This window comes from Amblyomma mixtum, chromosome 6 (assembly GCF_055824585.1).
Source record: "Amblyomma mixtum isolate Tamu chromosome 6, ASM5582458v1, whole genome shotgun sequence".
Taxonomy (NCBI): Eukaryota; Metazoa; Arthropoda; class Arachnida; order Ixodida; family Ixodidae; genus Amblyomma; species Amblyomma mixtum.
This window is the reverse complement of record NC_143017.1, coordinates 99957837-99968294: the sequence shown is the minus strand read 5'-3', so window position 1 is coordinate 99968294 and position 10458 is coordinate 99957837. Positions and strand designations below refer to the sequence as shown.

Here is a 10458-nt window from a genome sequence, read left to right as displayed (position 1 = left end):
TACCTCCCCCATTGTTAATTGATTTTCTTTTCATTCAATTTCGCTCATCCAATGTCTAATTTGGATATCTTTTTCCTCTTAAAATTCACCTTTTTTTTATTTCTTCCACCAATCTTACAATCATGCTTACAATAAAAACCCTCAGTGTTGCCTGGATTTTTGCTTGCCAGCCGGCATGAAGTATTTTACACTGAAACCACAGAAACGCTGAAACCCTGAAGTTTTATGCTTTATGGCTGAATCCCTAACAATTAGTACTAGTTCGTGGGCAACGCTCAGCAGTTGCTCAGGCCGCCCTGTTTGTAGCTTTGGTAGCTGCTACCTTGTAGCCGCCGCTGGCAGTTGGCTGTTAGGACCAAAGTAACGTTGGTTAGGACCAGGATGGGACCAGGCAAAGCCTGGGAAGTGTCTCCTGCGACCCGGTCGCAATAACGCAAGCGTTATTTTCACCCGTGACGTCGCATCCGGTTTAAAAAATGACGCCACGTCCGGCCAATTTTTTGTTGTTTTTGTCATGTTTGAGCCGAGCTACAGCCGAGCCGAGCATTGCTTGCAGTAGGAGAATGGCCGGACGGTGGGAGCTACGCGCGCTCTTGTTGCCCGTGAGTAATTTCTCTATTCTTCCTGTCTTTTGGTATGTATGTACTGTATGTATTGAGTTATTGCCCGTTATATGGCATTCGGCATTTCATTTTGAACTTCCTTGCGCCCGAATATTTTGTGTTTGCAGATCACCCAGGACTAGCACTGAGCCCGCTTGCCCGGCAGTGGACACAAAGGCCGTAAAGGTGAGACTCGTCTGTTTTATCCTGAGTTCTGCTCAAAAGCTCAGTGCAGTTCGACAGAAGAGAATATGCGCTGAGTATGTTTTTGTACCTTTTGTCAGCCCGGCCCAACGTAACTTTTGGTCATGCAAAACAGGCATGGTTAGCGTGCGCCTGAAAAAAAGGCGGGAAACTTTTGACAACAGTCCAGTTGAACTAACCGTTTATGCGGTGAGTTTTGTGCGCGGTCCGATTTTTTGTGCCCCCGCTAATAGGAAAGTGTATAGACTACTGATTTAATGGTTCATTTTACAGTTGTGTTGCTGTTTATCCATATGAGCCGCTTTCCGAAACAGGGGCACTAATTGCGGCGAGATAAGCGATTACGCTTTGGTGTCTGCAGCGCGTAAACATGTTCTTTTAAATTTATTTTCATTTCAGAAGACAGCACTTGAAAAACCGAAATGCAGTTTACTCGTATGCAGGGACCTTCCCGATTCCTGCATCGAGTCCGGCGTTCTCTTGCTGGCGCAGAGGCTGAACAAAATGGGACGATAGAATGCGGAAGCAGCAAAGGCTTTAAGGCGCCACAGGGTGAGCTCTCCACCTTCTGTGAATTTTAAAACGAGTGCTGTGCCACCTGCACTGAGCATCGGCTTTACATGGGGAAGGTGCTTGCATGAGGCAACTGGAAAAGCAAGCGTTCTTTTAAGGCCTCTAAGCTTAAAGCCTTTTTACAGGTGATGCTTCAGAGAAACCTGAAGGAGATGAACATTGTGGACAAGGTGCTTGATGTCCTTTGCTATTTTGGAAGCTTTTGAGGTGCATAGAGCTCGCAAGGCACTGTTGCAGTGTGTGACAGGTCATTGTGGTAATAATTACGTGGCTATTTGCCTTGCATCGGGTGGGCGGTAGTTTTTCGCCCTAGCCATCACAGGGAAAGAAGAAACAAGAAGAAAACATGGAAATATTCACAAGATGGCATTCACCTGCAAACCCCAAGTGAACAAAGTCTGCCTGTATAGTGAACAAAGCAACTAGGCTGTCACGGATCAAGCAAATTGTAATTTTGAAAGTGGGCTTCCTGCTGTGAAACTGGGAATGTTTGTGCTCCTAGAGACAAGCAGTGGCGAGAAGCCATAGACGAGTGTAAGTAGGGCAGGTAGCTGAATGAGGGAGTAGTTCCCGCATTTGAAGAACACATGGAAAGATAAGGACGAGGCATTGTTTGTGTTGTTCCTTCTATGTTTGTCTCTTTTTTTTCCCCACAAGTTAAAAGTAGATATTTGTTGTAGTTTCACTTTTTGAGGCAGCCAAAAGATGGAGCACAGGGATGACTCGCACAGCATTAGTGTTTTTGTTTCGTACCTAGTGTTTTGGGTACTTGCACCTCTTGACCTCAAATGCGGCATTGTCATGATCTTACATGGTGCTATGCTGATAAAAGATGTGTGCAGCACACCTATGGGTGTGTGGCATTCAGGTTCAAGCACCAACGTAGGACTTCCAGTGCAGTAGGAATTATGAGAGGAAAAAAAGCCTCAAGGGTGGGGATGGGCAGTTTTGCTCTTCAGTTTACCTTTTGTGAAAAATTCTGCGGCAGGAGGTTACATGTCAGCCCACCCCTTTTGTAATGCTGCCTTTGGGCCGTTGAGGTACAGATAAACTGATAAATAAACAACAAAAAGTAATTGCTGTTCAAACAATATAATTTTCAGCTTTGGTGGAGGATTTTCTGTGGCCCCTTCAGGGAGGGTTTACCCAGATTTGGATTGGAAAACGTTTATTGTCAGCACTGAGCCCTAGTGGGTATTATACTAGGTGGCTTCGAGCCCATGGCTCTTGGCGACCTTGTGAGCCCACTCAGTGGCCCGGACTTGCGTCAACGGGTCTGAGCTGGCCAGTATAGCCTCCCACCGCTCTAGAGAAGGGACTGGTAGTAGGTCCGCCGGTGGCGGCGCCTTTTTGCAGCTCCATAAAATGTGGTCATATCCGGCTATCTCGCCGCATTGTTTGCAAGTAGCGTTGTATTGTGTTGGATACATGTGTGCTAGTCTCGACGGGCTAAAGAAGGCTCGCGTCTGGAGCCGACGCCACGTTACCTCCTGCCTTTTGTCGAGCTTTTTGTCTGGTGGCGGATAGATCCTCCTTTCCAGTTTAAACTGATTGGTGTATTCGTGAAATGATATGAATGCATCTCTCGTGAAATTTGGGGACTCGACCCGGCTCACTGCTCGGCTGACATAACCTCGAGCTATACTGTGAGCCAACTCGTTTCCCCTGTTCCCCGAGTGTGCCGGCACCCATATTAGTTCCACCTCTCTTTGGTCCCAGTCTTTATGTCTTAATATTCGTTCTGCCTCCTGGGAGATCATACCCCGCGCAAAATTGTTGATAGCCACCTTGGAGTCGCTAATTATGGTGACTGCTTTGGTGCTGGCCATTGCCATGGCGATAGCCGCCTCCTCCGCTGTCCCTGAGTTTTTTGTTTTGACCGAACCGGCCGTTAATGTTTCACCCGAGTCGTTCACGGCCACGACCACAAAGGAGTCGCCTCCTTCGTATTCCGCCGCGTCTACATAGGTTGTGTGTTCCGAGCCTTCGAGCTTGGCTTCAAGGGCCTTTGCTCTGGCTCTCCTCCTGCCTTCGTGAAAAGCAGGGTGCATGTTTTTTGGAAGTGGTTTAATAGTGAGTAATTTTCTAACTTTGGTCTGTAATTTTGCCTGCGCGTTTCTTTCCGGAATTTTATCATGTAATCCTAGGTTGCTCAGGATCTTTCTCCCCGGGGGTGAGGGTTTACCCAGAAATTGTAGTTATTGCTCAATTGCCCTCATGCCACTTGATGAGGGAATCTGAGAGGTCGAAATGATAATTTACCATAGCTGTGAACAGTAATGGCTGTGTGTATCGCCGGAGAGAACCGAGGTCATCCACTGGACTGAGTGGTAAGAATTTCGGGTTGGTTAAAGCACAGATGGCTTAACATCATATCGCCAGATCTTGCACTGTTGGCGTGTGTGATTGTTGTGGTGTGTGTGGCTGGTGAGCTGTCAACTTGGGTGTGACAAAAGTTGTAAGCTCAGCCAGACATGCCTGTGCTGTTTGAGCTCTGGGCAAGAGCTTTGAGCGAGGCCACTGCATTGTGTCCCTGTTGTACATTTGGCTTTTGTGGTGCTCCAACTTCCTCCTTCCCCCACCTTTGCTCGGAATGTCGCCATGGGAGTGAGAGAAAGTGGTGTGATGTAATTAGAGCAGTGGCATGGCCATAAGATCCATCCGCACAGTACCACTTCTAGGTTGTTTGCTGGTTTGGCACCGCGGTCAGGATTGAGGTGAGTTGTGAGTGGGCCACTGTGGAAAATGACATAAGAGCAGCAGTAAACATGGCACCAATGGTGGAGAGCGAACTTTGATGTCTGTGTTGCCATTGTTGTCAAAGTTATCTGCGAGGCCATCAAGGGCAGCACCTGTTCTGAATGCATCGCATAGCAGTAGATCAGAACTTCACCTTTACACTTGGGTCATGGGCCTCACTGCAGGAGGTGTATCAGTCAGTTCAGATTTCACGTTGAGACGCATCAAATTCAGCAACCTTACTACTCATAAGTACAGTGAAACCTCATTAAGGCGTACCTCGTAGCACTGCAGAAAAACTATGTGCAAAGCGGCAATATGCCCAAACTGAAAGCGACCTGAATATATCCACTTACCTGGTAAAAAATTATTCCTGATCAATTTTTTAAAATGTGCACACGAAACCTTTTAACTGCATAGCTACCGTTCAGCCTCGAATGTGGCTTGAGCAGGGTATGTAATCTGAAGGCAAAATAACCGCTGGTCCTTAAGGGTCCTTGAAGAAGGCAAGCATAGCAGGGGGCGGCAGAAAGGTACGTGGGTGGATAAGATTAAGCAGTTTGCCGGGATACGGCGGCCGGGATACACAGCTGGCGAAGGACAGGGTTAATTGGAGAGACATGGGAGAGGCCTTGGCCCTGCAGTGGGCGTAGTCAGGCTGATGATGACACTGCCATCCTGCTGCAGAACATCTGCAAAGAGCCCTTCACAGGCAGCGTGGCCGTCAATACTGAGAGCTTCGCCCTGATGTGACACACTGCAGCTTATTTAATTTGGGAAGCACGCTATCCATGACAGCGTTGGTAATATGAGAAGGGGCTGGACCACAGCTGCACAGTGGCGCAGATCAGCCGGCAACGCAGCAATAATAGGTGCGGCGCATGGAGGAAAACTGAAATCTGCTGCAGAAAGGCCAAGTCATGTGACAGCGATAAGCAGTAGCTATAGCAGTGGCACATCTGCATGGCTAGGGTCGTGGCTGCTCGTACACCAGCACCTGCAAACAGGTTAGTGACGAGCCTCGGGTGTGGTAGGGACAGGCTGGCACCCCCCTTTCCTTACAACGGGAGGGAAGAGTTCTCTCTTTCCAGATGCGTCAAGCAGCTGCAAGTAGCCTAGGCATGTCAGCAACATGTCTTATTATGTCAGTGTGGCGTATGCATTAAAGCACTCATGAACTTTCCTTTTAAATAATATGCATTTAAAAAAAACTGTGCAGCCAGTAGTTTTTTAAACTTTGGCACATCCATATCTTTACCTTCTCTCAGTATTGGTCACCTGCTACAAAACTGGAAATCTGCTCCTAATAGAATTTTGGCTTCCTTCAAAGACTGCTCCAAAATGCTCGTGGCCATTGCCTCCTCTGCACATGCTGTGTGGTGTGTAATATTCATTTTTCCCATGGGCATTGTCACATATGGCAAGCTGGGTGGTGTATCATTGTTTGCGTAAGAACTTAAGGGCACTGAGAAATTCCCTAGGCAGGCGCTTGGCCACCCACTGATTTCAAGGTGATTGCACTCTGCTTTTCAATGAATGCTAAATCCTGACGCGATGGTGTCTGCAAACTTTTTTGCCACCTTCCCCCCCTTTTTTTTTTGTCTCCTTCTTTTAGTATTTTTTCTTGGATGTTGCGAGTGCTGTTTATTATGCAAGAAGCTTGAATTAGCAGCTTCGAAAAATTTGATTGCTGGTCTGCACGTGATTGTCTCCATGTCCAGGTTTTGCACTATTTCCTAATCCCTGGCATTTATTGGCACTTTCACTTCATTAAAACTTTTTTGTGTGTGTGTGCTGGCACAAATTTTGGAAAGCTCCTTTTCTAGCGCTTGCAAGTTCTTTCCATATTTTCGTTTTTCATGGGGCTGGAGCTTCATGGCACATCCAGTCCATCAACTATTCCTTGGCGTTTTCAGATACATTGTCCCATTGCACTTGTGTAGTGTGGAGGAGCCGCCGCTGCTCTTTTTTTCATAGCCTTCTCCGCAGTGCTCAGGTGCATTTGGGAAAGTATCGAAAAATGATGACTAGCTTGGCTGGCATTTCCTCTTGGTCTCTGAATGCACCATGCCGTCAGAATTTGACAAAATTATGGACATGTACACCAGGGAATCATTCCACAAAGTTATCCAGGATTTATATTGTGAAGAAAAATAGCATAACACGCATAATTTTTGTGTTTGTTATACGGCACATTACACGAACCAAGAACAGAATAGCAAGGTTCTACTATATTTCTCTGAAGGGCTGTGATGGCTTTACAGGGTGTGTAGCAACCTTGAATCATCAGGAGAATTCTCTTTACCTGGAAAAATGAGTGAATTGTGAGGGATACGGTCAAGAAAGTGGCGAAGTTGGAAAAAAGGACTGACTGAAATTAACGCAGTGGTCTGCCGCAAGTTTCAACGGTACTGTGAGTGCCCAGCGCACGGTCTGTTCACATTGGCGTGGCATATTTTTGCTTCTAACATGTATCAAGGCATGGCAGCCTGTCTGTTTTGGGTGTCTTTTTCTTGTCGTCCATGATGTGAGCATTGTATATACTGGTTCATTCTGTACAGGTTCCCGGACTCGACAGTTAATTTGGGCTGGTGCATAGGGATAGACATAGCTGCATTCAAAAGTATTTTCTGTGGAATAAGCCGTAGTCATAGCAATGTAAAGAATTCATGCACTTTCAATGTACTCATGCGAGGAGCCACGCCACCCTAGCGTGGCATCAAAATCAAACTGAAAATCTTGCTCTCAGGCCTCGTCAATCTTGTAGGCCATTGCAGAAACAAACAGAGGCTAGTTACTCTGCGGTTCGAGCTGTGATAAGGTCATAGGAAGCTGATATTTTTTATGGAAATCTCTTGGTGCTTGTCCCATGGCATTGCTGCTGTCGAAAGGGATGCCAGTGTGAGCGCAGGGTGCCTTCATTGGAAAGGCAGGAAACGGCAGTACTTTTCACTGATGGAAAAACCGACCTTTGAAAGCCTGAAATAATCTCTGGCAGTGCAATGAGCAGTTTATGAATCCCCTGAAAGCGTGCGGAGTGTTTTGTTTAGATAATTTTCCAGCATTTTCTCAAAGTGGTGCTCTTTGTTTCTTTTGTAAAAGCACATATGACCACCACTCTTATGAACCATAAAAGAGAGCAGGAACTTGTGAGCATAATTTTAAGAAACTTCCAAATCTGAGAGCCCAGATCACTGAGGCACTTGTCGTCTGGTGAGAAGGAAAACAGCTGCCGAAATTGCTGCACAGATTTTGAATTGAAATGTGCCAGCATCTGTGGGCCCGTTATGGCTAGGGATTCCAGTGTGGTGAAACCCATACACAAGAGTTAAGCGGGCCATGTCCCGTCAAGAATGATGCATCCGGGACAGCATTCCATGGTTGGATCTGTCTCTAGGTGTCACGAGGCAGCGTGGAAGACAGTCTTGTTAAAGCTCTCACTCGCGTTGTAGCTTAAGCTGTTAATTGATTTTTTGTGTAATCTTTTGTTTCTCAGCAGTGTGCCACATCACGTCATACGCCTTTTCAGTGCGAACTGTGACAAGAGCACCTCCACTTGCCAGCTTGCAAATTCAAGCTGTGAGGTTTTTCCCTGCACACAGTTATGCTTTAGGCAAATTTTACCATTCTACATGATTTCCCCTCATTCACTGAGATGCTCGGTAAGCATTAGGATGTTATAAATTATGAGAAGTAAAATATTGGTGTGGAATATTCCGTTTCATTGCTGCATTTTGAGGAAACATGTTTTTATTGTAATTGTAACTATCTGTATTGATATCTGAACTACTCTAGAATATTCAGTTGCATTTGCTGTGAATTTTATTGCTGTTATCTGCTTCAAAATGAAAAAATTGATGTTGCCACGCACTTGGTAGAGAACATCAAATGCTGGGGAGAATGAAGAAAAGGGTAGCCACCTATAATAAAGAGATGGACTTCGTAAAAGGAGCTTTCTCAAACAGGGGAAGCAAATCTCTTTTCAATGCAGCTTTTGCAGCTTCATTAATTTTTTTCTGTGAATTGATCATGTATACTGTCCATTATTATCGCCACTATGTTTCTCGCTTCGGCCGTCGGGAATTCAAAATGAGTAGCTTGCTGGACGCCCAGTTTTCATTTTCTTTGTTGAATGCTTCGGCTCGCCTAGATAGCATATTTAACTCAGGAATGCATTTAACGGCTACATTTTAGTCTTTTTGTCCGCAGATTTTTGTTATTCTGTGCACACCGCAAGGAAACTCGACTATGTAAACCATGCGGAAAGATATTTGTTTGAGTGGGATTAGATTCTTATTTTATGTGCAATGTGGATAGCAGCAATGCACTGCACTGGGTGCATTTCATCCAATGCAAGCAGATGCTGCTTTCAGTGGGCATCTAGATCACGAGGGCTTATCCAAGCTGCAACGGGAACAGGAGCATTGCTGAGAACTAGGTCTAATTTCATACATAGCAAAGCGCAAGGAAAGCAAATATTTATTTTAAAAATGCATTGTACAAAACAAATTTTATCTGCTTGTGAATGCGCAATATACTCGCAAGATCACCAAAAAGACTCCCAGAAATTGTTGCACCCTTTTATCCTTTTGGAATGGGCAGAGTGTTCCAAAGCGGCCGCCGCGGTGGCTCAGTGGCTATGGTGCTCGGCTGCTGACCCAAAAGACGCGGGTTCGATCCCGGCCGCGGCAGCTGAATTTCTTTAGAGGAGAAATTCGAGGCCCGTGTACTGTGCGATGTCAGTGCACGTTAAAGAACCCCAGGTGGTCGAAATTTCCGGAGCCCTCCACTACGGCGTCTCTCATAGCCTTAGTCGCTTTGGGACGTTAAACCGCATAAACCAAACCAGAGTGTTCCAAAGCTAAATACAATGCTGAAATCACGTATTCGGACTGAGATCGTCCCAAGTGAGCTGCTTGGTTTCAGAACTCGACATTGCCCCTCACCCGCTTGGCTTTGCTAAGCATGTCATAGGACCGGCCGGCAATTCGAAAAGCCCTGCTATGCACAGCATGTGTACGAGAGCAGACGACGCAGCAGTCCCTTTGTCTACTTTTGGAGCCCGCGTGACCAGGGTTGATGCTCTTCCTTAGGAGTGACGTCATAACACACCCCGGCGCTCAGAAAGCGAAACCGCTCAGTATAAGTAGCACGGTAATAAATTATTTATAGTGCATATATGAATCGTGCAGCATGTGTCATGTATATGTGCCCTGGGGCCAACCAAAAAACAGACACCAACCAAAAATTTGTTGTCCCCCATTTTAAGATTTTGGGTTTAGTATATGGAGCTTTTGACCTCCTGTGTGCCAGTGTCGGAAGCTGCAAAAGGAAATGCGGCGTGTTGTGGGTTGGCCAAGCTTAACTGCCAAGACTTGAAACCTGATAATTTCATTCTCTTAATTAGTACTGGTCTGACCCAGTGAAAACCTTCCGTTGTTTGTCTTGACTATTTTCATTCTCTCTTGAGCTCTGTGCACACTTCTTTTTGAGTGTGGTTCTTCCAGCACATATTCAACAATGTTGCTTTTATCCTTTTTTTTTTTTTCTTAGGTCTTTCAGATGTCCATGCACAAGGCCACTACAGGAGTGCGTAGGCTGCTGCGATAGTCTGTTGGGCGATGTTTAACAGTACCTTTTCCTGGGCTAGTTGGTGTGACATTGTGTTCACGAAAGTAAAAACAGCGCTAAATTCTACACAAACCACACAGACTGCAGCGCCCGTCTTGTCAGTCTCTCTGTGTGGTTTGTGTAGAATTTAGCACTGTTTTTACTTTCCTGAACACAATTGGGAGATGTTCTTATCTTTTTCTCTCTTGCATGCATTCCATTTTTTTGTGTGTGCATTTGTTTGTGGGTTTCTCCTGGTGGTTTATTAGTTGCATTTTACTTTTCTGAGCTTGCCCACTTTTGTTTTCTCTTTTCATGGCATCCAACCCTGCATATGGCTGACACTAGGGGAGGGACTGCAGCAACCGACCTTGCATGACGCAGCATTCTCTGGTCCAAGGCACCTATTCATCGTTCCAGGCTACTGGCTCAAGAACATGCTCACAAGTCTGCACCTTGGCCTACAAGCAGAATGACAATATACCCATTGCTGCCAGAACTGCTGTGCCAAATAAAGTATTCCTACCAACGTGCCTTGTCGGTGATTAATGAAGCATATGAATAGATTACTAACAACTTGGTTAGCCCTATAGAAAAATCATGTTACAAAACAGTCGGTTGAGACCGTACCCAGCCTCCACATTGTTTCCTCTGCAGAGCCGCATATTGCCTTTCTGTTTATGCCCCTGCAGCAGAAAATGTTGCACAAAGTTTATGAGGAAAAGAAATT

The 10458-nt window shown here is 45.8% G+C and overlaps 1 long non-coding RNA gene across 2 annotated transcripts; it reads left to right on the top strand.

The window, feature by feature from the left end:
• The first annotated feature begins 616 nt into the window (after window positions 1–616).
• LOC149339843 (uncharacterized) lies at window positions 617–10257 on the top strand. 2 transcript variants are annotated; one of them, XR_016283564.1, is made up of 4 exons: window positions 617–788; window positions 1206–1358; window positions 6383–6531; window positions 10077–10257. It is a non-coding gene; the product is annotated as an uncharacterized LOC149339843 (long non-coding RNA). The 2 variants fall into 2 exon arrangements; XR_016283563.1 differs by lacking the exon at window positions 6383–6531.
• Window positions 10258–10458: the final 201 nt, after the last annotated feature.